This window comes from Psammomys obesus, unplaced genomic scaffold (genome assembly GCF_907164565.1).
Source record: "Psammomys obesus unplaced genomic scaffold, mPsaObe1.curated_primary_1811, whole genome shotgun sequence".
NCBI classification, from domain to species: Eukaryota; Metazoa; Chordata; class Mammalia; order Rodentia; family Muridae; genus Psammomys; species Psammomys obesus.
In genome coordinates, this window is record NW_026596095.1 from 12,918,481 (window position 1) to 12,928,550 (window position 10,070).

A 10,070-nucleotide genomic window follows, 5' to 3' on the forward strand; every position below is an offset into this window, starting at 1 on the left:
CAAGCCCAGAACAAGGAATGATGCAGGAGCCTCTGAGACAGCGAATAACATTAAGCCACCCCAAAAGACAATTTTAATTATATAGACAAAGTTTCTTTACATTAAAAAAAATATAAAATCCATTTCATAGTCCTTAAGACCAAGGGTACCTACCAAGGGCTGAAGGTGTAGAAACAATACTTGAATAAGCCTTAGCAGTACTTATTGCAGTTTTATATGAAATGGAGTAAACCTCTCCATACGTTGGTGTTTTTGTTTTTTGTTTATTTATTTATTTATTTATTTATTTATTTATTTATTTATTTATTTTGTGTGTGTGTGTCTTTATTTTAAAGACAAATAAAACAGGCACACAAGCCATTTACTTGTTTTCTTTGCTGAGTAGCCTGGCATTAGGATTGGGGACTCTGGTGGCCAGCATGCTGCTGTTTTTATGATGGCTTTTTGGTTTTTGGAGGAAACATTGTGAGCAATCTCAGCACAGTAAGATTTGCACATCAGCAGTTCTTTCAGCTTCTTGACATTGTGGACTGGAAACTTCTGGAAGTCGCTAGGCAGCGTGTGCTTGGTTTTCTTGTTGCTCCCATAGTCGATGTTGGGGATCAGGATCTGGCCCTTGAATCTTCTCTGAACCATGTTGTCAATACCTCTGGGTTTTCACCAGTTTTGCTTAGTTTTTACCTATCTGTCTGACCGGTGCCTCATGAACTTCTTGGTCCTTTTTTTTGACAATCTTGGGCTTCACTAGAGGGCAGCCATGATGCTGCAAAAGAGATGGCAGCACCTCATAGGTAGCACTGAGGAAGAAGGCCTCTCCATATTTTCAATTACAATCTTTATATTTATTTTTTCTCAGAAAATGTTGAAAAATAACTGTACAAAAAAATGTTTGAAAAAGTGTACTACAACAAAATTACTTGTACAACAAGAAGAATTAGCTATGATAATGCAAAGGCTTGAGAGAGGAGAGGCAAAACAAGTAAGAGAACAGGAAGAGCCTAAATGTAAACCTATACCACCTAATGAAATTAAGGGTCCAGATAGACAACCCATTGAACTTACAGTGCTAACTGTTAATGAAAGAGGAAAGGCGATCACTAGCAATCTCAGCTACCTGGAACCAAATGCCAAACAACTAGCCTGGAATCTGTTAAAATACAAAATCTTAAATATTTTAAAGACTCTGTAATGCACTCATACTATGTGAGACAGATGTTAAATAACAAGGCTACCCAAAACAGAATTCTTTCCCAAGACTGAAAAAAAATTAGCAGCAGCTATACTAGAAGCTGGTTTTCAATTTCAATTCTAGACATGGAAGAAGCTGCAATAATGGAAAACTGTAGTAGAACTCGGTTATGCCCAGATCTTAGGGTCCCCAAGGACCACTAGGAGATGTACCATGTATGCAAGAGCAAAGAACTGTATTCAGGCCTGAGCTATGTCTCTTCCACCGTAACCAAGGTAGTGGATCAGAGAAGAGAGCCCCAAGCAGCTGCAAGGCAGGATTTTTATTGGAATGTCCACCTTAGCAGTTACATGATTGGCTGACATTCAGCAAGGGCAAGCCTGTTTCAAGTGATTGGCTAACTAACATAACTACACTGAGCCAGCTATCTATAGACCTCAGGAATGTCAGGTCAGTGGGCTGCTCAGCACAGATACCCTACCCTGAGATAAGATACCTTCCCATTCTTGTGGTTACTTCCAGGTTATTCTTTGGGTAGGGAATTTTATGTTTTTCTTATTCCTGGAATTGGTGACCTATGGCCTAGTTTCTGGCACTAATGACTTTTTTTTTTTGGGTGGGGGGAGAATCAGACCTGGTCCTCTCCGTCTCAGTGGGTTAATACTGTGGAAGATCAATTGTTAGGTGAAGGTCAATTTGCTGATGTAAGAAAGCAAATGCAATTTGATGGCTCTCTTACTGTATAATGAACTTCGGTATCTTTAAGATCCAGGGATAAGGTGGAGGAAGAAGGGAAAATAATCTATGTTATTCACAGAAATTATGCAAAGCCTTAGAGATACTTTTACTAATTTCATACATTAATTAATGTCCACTGTGAACAAGGCAATATCAGATCCAGATACAAGACAGGTATTAATGGAAACTTTAGCTTTTGAAATGCAAATGCAGAATGTAAAAAAAAAAAAAGTTCTTAGACTTTTAAAAGGTAGATAAACACCCATGAATGAATGGATTACAGCTACTATTGATATTGACCCTAATGATTATGTATTTGACAAGTAATGGCTGGTAATCCTAGATATCAAAATTCCACTGTTTTAACTGGGAAACAAGGTCATTTGAAAAGGGACTGTAGACAAAACATTCCTAGGGACTTCTCTAGAAGACCTGAGGCTTTCAGGGTTTGTAGGTATGGTTGTAGCAGGATATTTGATGCCATTGTGAGCCCCCAAATTGTGAAATGAAAAAGCCTGTTTCGTTTTTTGTGTGGTTGAGCACTACCACACACCTTTAATCCAAAAAATTTCTGTTTATTGTAAACAGGTGATTATGGTATAGTTCAGCCAACCCTAGCATTCATCTTTAATCCAAGAGTTTCCTGTACATAGGATTTAATAAAGTTGACCTTGGATCAAGAGGCAGAGCAAGAAACCATCTGACAGGGATTAAAGAGTAGTAGGGACTTTGAGCTGAGGAGTATTTAATATATCAAATAGAAGTAGAAAAAGCTTTAGCTCTCTGGCTTTTGGACAGTTTTGAGACTTGAGCTAGCAAGACTTTGGCCTTGGGGTTTTTGGCCTTTCTTCCTGGGCTGTCAGCTGTGCTAGTGAGCCTTTTGGGCTTTTTATATTTGAGTGTGAGCTGAGAAGGAAGTTCAGCTGTGTGCTTTCTCTGCCTTTATGAGCTAGGAGGTTTTCACCCTAGCATCTGTTTCCTGAATCTTTATTGGTAAAATAGAATGGCTGGGTATTTTCATTGTTTAATAATAACATGTGGTAAGGGTAGGCATTGGACTAATGAATGCAGATCAGCAAAACATATGCAAAGTGACATGTACTGATGGGAAACTTCCTAAAGATAATCCTGTAAATAAGGGAAACTTCCTAAGGAGGTTGGCTTATATGCTGGCAACAAACAACTACAAACCATACCTTTTCTGTCAGCAATGGAATACCTCATCCAAACTCAGTATTGGAGACCTAATGCATGCTATGGAAGGCAACATTGTTGTGGACTTAGCCACAAGCAGTGTTATGCCTAGATGGTGAGACCCCCAAGAGACCACCAGAAGTCAAGTCCATTGCAAAACACATGAGTATCTTTTTATTACAAGATATAGTTTGGGCTTACACCCTCAAGGTCACAGTGGCTGAGGGCCAAGAAACTCCTGTTCAGGGTAGGTGGTTAATTTAAAGATTTCAGTCCCTCTCAGTGCCACTAAAGCAGGAAAATTCCTGCCTGGCCTAGGGGAGAGGAGCGATCTGGGCCAGTTTCCTAGCAACTGTATCTCTAGTGGGCAGGAAAAGAATGCAGTAAGGCTGATTGCTTCCCACAGGTGGCTGGACATGTCTCCACCTGTCTGGACTCTGTTCAGGCTTGTGCTTTAAACTTTAATTCAATAACACCCCAAAACTAATTTTTAATTCTTTGGTCTTTCAGTAGTTTATCAGTCAAGGGAAAAACAGCTCCACTGGATAAAATAAGGCCAACAGCCCTACTTTTGAAGTTGTTAACTGAGAAGCCTGTGTGAATAGAGCAATGGCCCCTGAATTAAAAAAAAAAAAAAAGGTACAGGCACTTGAACAGATCGTACAAGACCAGCTGGAAGCTCAACGTGTAGAGTACCTACAAACCCTTGGAATTTGCTTGTATTTGTCATTAAAATAAATCTGGAAATTGAAGGATTTTGACTGACCTCCAAGCTGTAAAAAAAATAAACTGATCCAATATATGAATCCATTACAGACAGGAATGGACACCCTTACCCTCTAGAGTACCAAGAGCATGACCTATAATGATAATTGACTTAAAAGACAGCTTCTTTACTATTTCCCTACAAAAGCAAGATAGAGAAAAATTTGCTCTTATAGTATCTACTTACAACTTTGCTCAGTGTGTGAGAAGACAGCATTGGAAAGTTCTTCCTCAAGGACTGTTAAATGGTCCAATTCTTTGTTAATATTTTGTACAACAGCCATTAAAAATAATTTGTAAATAATTTTTCCAGTCCATAATTTAACCATTTTATGGATGATATCATGTGGACTGATTCTAATGCAAATACAATAGAAAGGATATTTAATGAAGCAAATAAGATTTTACCTAGTTGGAGTTTACAGATTACTCCTGAAAAAAATACAGAAAGAAGATTCTGTCAACTATCTGGGATTTAAATTAAGTCAACAAAAAATTTATCCACAAAAGGTACCAATGAGAAGAGATCAGTTACAAAATCATTTTTAAATGTAATTTTTAATTTATTATGATTTATTCACTTTGTATCCCAGGTGTAGCCCCACACTCCTCCTCTCCCAATCCCATATCCCTCCCTCCTTCATCTCCTTCCATGCCCCTTCCCGAGTCCACTGACAATGGAGGACCTCTTCCCCTTCCATCTGACACTAGCCTATCAGGTTTCATCAGGACTATCTTTCATAGTCTTCTTCTGAGGCCTGGTCAGGCTGATCCTCCCTCAGGAGGAGGTGATCAAAGGGCCAGCCACTGTCTCATGTCAGAGACAGCTCTTGTTCTCCTTACTAGAGAGCCCATTTGGAAACTGAGCTGCCACAGGCTACCTCTGTGCATGGGGTCTGGGTTATCTCCATGAATGGTCCTTGATTAGAATATCAGTCTCAGAAAAGACCCCTAGGCAAAGATTTTTGGTTCTGTTGTTCTCCTTGTGGAGCTCCTGTCCCTCCAGGTCTTTCTGTCTCCCCCTTCTGTCATAAGATTCCCTGCTCTCTGCCCAAAGTTTGGCTATGAGTCTCATCATCTGCTTTGATATCCTGCTGGGTAGAGTTTTTCAGAGGTCCTCTGTGGTAGGCTCCTGTCTTGTTCCTTATTTTCACCTTCTTCAGATGTTTATCCTGTTTGCCTTTCTGAATGAAGATTGAGCATCTTAACCAGGGTCCTCCTTCTTGCTTAGCTTCCTTAGGTGTACAGATTTTAGTATGATTATTCTATATTATAGTCCAATATCCAGTTATAAGTGAGTATATACCCTGTGTGCCTTCCTACTTCTGGGATACCTTACTCAGGATGATCTTTTCTACTTCTCACCATTTGCCTGCAAATTTCATAATTTCCTTGTTTTTAACTGCTGAGTGCTACTCCAGTGTGTAAATGTATCACAATTTCTGTATCCATTCCTCAATTGAGGAACATCTGGGCTATTTCTAGATTCTGGATATTACAAATAAAGCTGCTAAGAACATGGATGAGCAAATGACCTTGTTGAATACTTGAGCATCTTTTGGATATATGCCTAGGATTGGTATAGCTAGATCTTGAGGTAGCACTATTCCTAATTGTCTGAGAAAGCGACAAATTGATTTCCAAAGTGGTTGTAAAGATTACATTCCCATTAGCAATGGAGGAGGGTTCCCTTTTCTCCACATCCTCTCCAGCACATGTTGTCACTTGAGTTTTTGATCTTAGGCATTCTCATGGGTGTAAGGTGAAATCTCAGTATCGTTTTGATTTACCTTTTCCTGATGAGTAAGGATATAAGTGTTTTTCTGCCATTCAATATTCCTCTATTGAGAATTCTCTGTTTATCTCTGTACTCCATTTTTAATTGGATTGCTTGATTTGATGCTTTTTAACTTCTTGAGTTCTTTATATATTATGAATATTAGCCCTCTGTCAGATAGAGGGTTGGTGAAGATTCTTTCTCAATCAGTAGGCTGTCATTTTGTTCTGACAACAGTGTCCTTTGTTTTACAGAAACTTTTCAGTTTCATGAAGTCCCATTTATTCATTGTTGATCTTAGAACCTGTGCTGTTGGTGTTCTGTTCAGGAAGTTGTCTCTTGTGCCAGTGAGCTCAAGGCAGACCTTGAAAGAAAAATTCTCAACTTCATATAGAATAACAAGAAACCCAGAATTGCTAAAACAATCCTCTACAATAAAAGATCTTCTGGAGGTAGCTCCATCCTTGATCTGTAGCTGTACTATAGAGCAAAAGTAATAAAAACTGCATGGTATTGGCATAGAAATAGTCTTGTGGATCAATGGAATTGAATAGAAGACCCAGAAATAAACCCACAAACTTATGGACACCTGATTTTTGACAAAGATGCCAAAACTATACAATGGGAAAAAGATAGCATCTTCAAAAATGGTGCTGGTCTAACTGGATATCTAGAAGAATGCAAATATATCCATACTTATCACCCTGTACAAAACTAAAGTCTAAATGGATCAAAGACCTCAACGGAAAACCTGACACACTAAACCTGTTAAGAAGAAAAAGTGGGGAAGAGCCTTGGTCTCATTGGCACAGTACGTACGCTTAATGACTTTCAAAAACTATTGTAGATATTAAGCAAATATGGTCTGTCTTTGGATTAACTACTCAAGAGTTGAGTAACTTGTTTCAGCTTTTCCAATGTGATTCGTACTTACACAGCCCTCGACAATTAACAACTGAAGCCGAGAAAGACTTTACTGAGATAACCAAAAATTGCAGGGTGCACATGTGGACTGCCTAGATCCCAAACTTGATTGCATTCTAGTTGTCTTGCCTTCTACTCCTTCCCCTACTGAACTCATTTTGCAGAGATAAGACAATATTTTACAATGGATCTTCTTAGCAAATAAACAGTAAAACACTAAAAAGATACATTGAATGCGTTTCTGAATTGATTGTTATAGATAAGACTTTGTCAATTAGCCGGAACAGACCTAGCTGAGATTATAGTGTTCTAACCCAAGCCAAAATGACCTCACTATGGATAATTAATGAAGGTTGGTAAATAGCTTATATCAATTATTTTGGAGAAGTTATTAACAAATATCTCAGTTTTTCCAAGCAGGGAAATTCAGTGAGAAGCAGAGAGAAGCCAGTTTTGAATAAGTCAGCTTGGAGAAGATTTTGAGCCAGAACAGCTGAGGTGAAGCATCAACCCAGAGTTAAAAATGAGCTACAGAGGGTGAACTTATTCAGCAGTAAGTCTCAGAGGTTGAAAACATTCTAGGTCTGGGGGAGCAGATGGAAGTTAAAAGTTGGAGCCTTTGAGGTCTGGGCTTTCAGAATATTAGGTTTATGGAGGCTAGAAGTTTCCATTCTAGGCCTAGGCCTAGGGACAGTTAGATAGAAACACTCCAGGCTTAGTAAAAGCCATGTATTGATAAAGCTTGGGTATGGCTCTCATCTCATCTACTCATTGAAGAAATAAAAGCAACATTTACATGCAGTCACTTTTAATCATACACTCTCATCTTTGCATAAACCCATTTTAATGTGTTAATGATTGTTGCTTTCTTGGCAGTTAAAAGTTGTCTACTCCAAAGTTACATTTTATTCCAGATTTATTTTGACATATTGATATCTCTTTTAATGTGGATATATTCTGAATATATTCTGAAGTACAAGGCATGATTGATTGTTTCTCTCAAATGTATGTTTATTTGGTCCTCAAACAACATTATCATTTCCCCTGTTACATTTAAAGAAAAAGTTTGTAATGTTAAGTCGGTATATATTTTTGTGTTGCTAGTTTTCATATGATATTCCATTTGTCATTTTTTATAGCTGTGTCCAAACACATTTTTAAATTACTATAGACATATTATTATTATATGTCTTGAATGTGATAGAGGGTGAGTATAACCCAAAGCAACTCAAGGATTAAAGTTTGTTTAGGTTGTCAGTTCCATTGTGGCAGAGTTCATATTTGCAGAGATGCATAGCATGGAATGAAGTGGAAGCAGGTGCAGGGAGTTTGCTGATATGTCATCAGTACCCAGTCTGTAGAAAGCAAAAGCAATGGAATGAGATGAAGCTATAAGCAAGTAGTTCTCATCTTATGGGTTGATACCTCACTGGGGATTGCATATCAGATATCCTGCATATCAGATATTTACATTGTGATTCACAACAATAACAGAATTATAATTATGAATTAGCAACAAAAAAATATATGGTTGGGGATCACAGCCACATGAGGAACTATATTAAAGGGCTGCAACATTAGGAGGCTGAGAACAACTGCTACAAACTCTCAAAGCCCTTCCCCCCAATAAAACACTTCCTCTAACAAAGCTACACACCCAAAAGGATCCATAAAACCACAACACCTGGTGTGGACAAACTGTTCAAATACATGAGCCTGTGGAGGACACTTCTCTCCCAATCTGTAAAAGGCATAAAGTATTGTCATTATTTTCATTTGCTTTATTTAAAATATAGGCTGCATACTAAAAAAATATTTTAGTGCACATTTCAAAAACCATACCGTGAAAAGAGTAATTAGCATGATGTTTTCACTCTTCACAACTTCAATATCTCAAAGACTTGACCTTTGGAAAATTAAGAACATGAAGAAGCCAAATTATAGGAAATTATAGCAACAAGATTCACACATAATATATTTAATATTCCTTGAGATTCATTCTGCCATTCATGAAAGGGAGAATTTTCATATCTATTTATCGCAATTTTATAAAGAAACAAAATATTTAAAAGATGCCGTCAACAATACAACTATAAAATCCAATATTAATATTTATCTGTGTCAACTTTTTAATATTATAGAAGCTAAGTATAAAAGACTCCCCTCTCACCTATCCTTGAACTCTCATCAAAAGGCTCCAAAGCTGAGATTTAAGTTTCAGGAAAACAGCGATTTGAGGATTGTAGAAGAGAAGCTGACCCCTGACACCAGCAAAAGGGAAAGCAAATCCAGAAAAGAACTTATTAAGAAAAATAGCTAACTTCCCCCATTCTGCCCAACACAAATGCCTTTCCCTATACTCAGCCACAACCTCCCCACCCAACCCCTACCTCAGCTTAAAGCATGGAATCTGTTTGCCTCTACTCTGGTCCTTGTGTTTCTGTGTTTGTTGCTCTGATCATTGTGGAGTCAGATATGAAGATACCACTGCTCTGCCATTAAATAAAGTTACTCTAACTGTTGACATCACCTAAATTCCAGTCTTCTATTTTCTCCTCCAAACCTAAGTCTTCCACAATTGAACCAAGAAAATTAGTTTGTGTGAGAGATTCAGCTTGTGTTTCTGTTCCCTTTATTTTCTTTTTAAATTATTTAATTTTTATTAATTACAGTTTATTCACTTTGTGACAGCTGTAGCCCCTCCTTCATCCCTCCCAATTCTAACCTCTCTCCCTCTTCTCCTCCCATGCCCCTCTCCAAGGTAATGATAGGGGAGATCCTCTTCCCCTTCTATCTGACCCTAGCCTATCAGGTCTCATCTGGACTGGTTGTATTGTCTTCCTCTGTGGCTTGGCAAGGCTGCACCCCCTAGAGAGAGGTGATCAGAGATCCAGCCACTGAATTCATACTAGAGACATCCCCTGCTCCTTGGAGACTGAGCCATGGGAAAGCTGGAGTAGCCATACTAATATCTAATGAAACATGCTGTCTTTATTTTCTGATGAAGGAATTTCCGTCTCCTCCCATTGGTCAGACATCTCAATCTTAAGGATCCTCAGTCTACACCGTCAGGAGTATTTCTCAAGCGGATTATTGTGGGTCCTTTTCTGCTGCATAAAAAAAAAAAAAAAAAAGAGTTGCTGGGCTTAGAGGCTGTGTTCAACCAAACTGAAGACAAAAAGATGTTTGGACCGTGGGGCCTCTTATAAACTATATCAGAAGTTCCATATCAACAACTTTCAGGAGCTTTCATCCACTTTCAAGTGAGATTTCTAGTGATCCAGCTATCTTTGTGCTATTTCTGTTTCTTGCAAGTAACATTTACCCATATTCCTGTTAGTAACTCCAACAAAAACTCATTGGTTCACCAAATCAGAGATTGGTATAGGATTACTTTTGGTTATTGTAGACACCTTCTCTGTGGTTACTTACATAAGTGTGTGTGTGTGTGTGTGTGTGTGTGTGTGTGTGTGTGTGTGTGTG

At 38.3% G+C, this 10,070-nt stretch overlaps 1 pseudogene; it reads right to left on the minus strand.

Annotated features, from left to right (window-relative positions):
* Positions 1-361: 361 nt before the first annotated feature.
* The window catches only part of LOC129691882 (60S ribosomal protein L32-like), a 27,802-nt pseudogene continuing 18,093 nt past the window's right edge, over positions 362-10,070 (minus strand).